Genomic DNA, 1689 nt, shown 5'->3' with positions numbered 1-1689 from the left:
TCTTCTCAATTTTGTCCCGCCGTTAATTTCGTTAACAGATTCCTAATTGCAGGACAACATTGAATCAATTTTGAAACGTTAAGTATTTAAATATGACGATTCAAACGTTAAAGACAACTTTATGACTTACCCGAGAAACAAAAAACAAAAATGATCTTTACTCTTTAAAATATTTTAATAGTATTTTCGTGTTCACAGATATTTTTGTTAGCAATTTGATAATCATTTTCGGTAAGTAAATTTTTTATTTTTTTTATTGTGAATGACCAAATTTTAAAAAATGAAAAAATTTCTATAGATTAACCTTTGTTTCGATTTTTTTAACTTTTAACTTCACATTTTAAATAATAATCTAAATGTTTTTACAAAAATCGAATCAAATATATAGTTGTTTGTTTCATATAAATCTCATTTATNTAAAAATAAGACATTCTCATTCCTTAAACTTTGTGATTTTATACTAAGTAAATTTTTTATTTTTTTTATTGTGAATGACCAAATTTTAAAAAATGAAAAAATTTCTATAGATTAACCTTTGTTTCGATTTTTCGATTTTTTAACTTCACATTTTAAATAATAATCTAAATGTTTTTACAAAAATCGAATCAAATATATAGTTGTTTGTTTCATATAAAAATTATTTCTCATTTATAAAATAATATAATATTTTTTTAATTATTTTTATCACGTTTTTAAATTATTTAAAATTTATTTATCGTTCATATTTTTAAAATTTATTTTGATCAGTGATATAAATTTTCACATATTATTTTAGTAGTTTATCTTTTATTTAAATAGGGTGTAATGAAAATAAATACATTTAACAATAAACTTTTGATATTATTTATTAGTTTATTTTTTATTCAAAGAGTGTATAGTAAAAAAAGATACACTTAAAAATATCAAAGGAAAATTAAAGATGCACTTATTTATTTGGGAATTTGAATCCTCAAAAGTTGTATTATTATTTTAGAGAAAAAAATGCATCATTAATCATCATTGAATTAAAATAATAAAGTTTATAGATAATAAATATTATAAATTTAAAAATGATTAAAATATCACTTTACTACTTTACTAATATTATTCCTTTAGAAGATTTTTTTTTTTATTTGGATGGTAAGTAAAATGCACTTGCTTTAAGGCAGATAAATCATTCACCAAATTAGCAGCTCATGTGCTGGATTTTTTCTTTTTTGTTTATGTGTATTTCTTGGACATGTTCTTTCACTTTTTTTCTTTTTTTTTTGTTCTTTCTTTCTGTTTTCCATTTGTCCGAGCTTTTCTATTGGGCTTATAATATTTGGTGCTTTTGTACAGCAAGTTGATGTAGGCCTCTTTGCATTGGTCCACAACAGGTTCTGTAGTCATGGTGTTTTTGCATGAAATCTATACCATTCCAATTGAAGTCCAAAAATAAGATAATAAAGATCATAGACTAGCTAACTAACTTGAGTTGACCGAGTTGTCAACTCATTCGTCCGTTTAAATAAGTATTATGAGTTCGAATCTCGCTTTATATTATCTATTGGCCAGCGACAGACCTTTAAATAAAATTCAAATCTACGACGAATTAATCCTTAACCTGTCGGGTTGGGTGATACTGTGAGTTAGAAGTTTAAAAATTTAAAAATTCAACCGAGATCAACCAAAATTGAACCGGATATAATAAAATAATATATTGATGTA

Source organism: Arachis ipaensis, chromosome B06 (genome assembly GCF_000816755.2).
Source record: "Arachis ipaensis cultivar K30076 chromosome B06, Araip1.1, whole genome shotgun sequence".
Classification (NCBI taxonomy): Eukaryota; Viridiplantae; Streptophyta; class Magnoliopsida; order Fabales; family Fabaceae; genus Arachis; species Arachis ipaensis.
The sequence above is the reverse complement of the archived record's forward strand: the minus strand, read 5'-3'. Positions refer to the sequence as shown.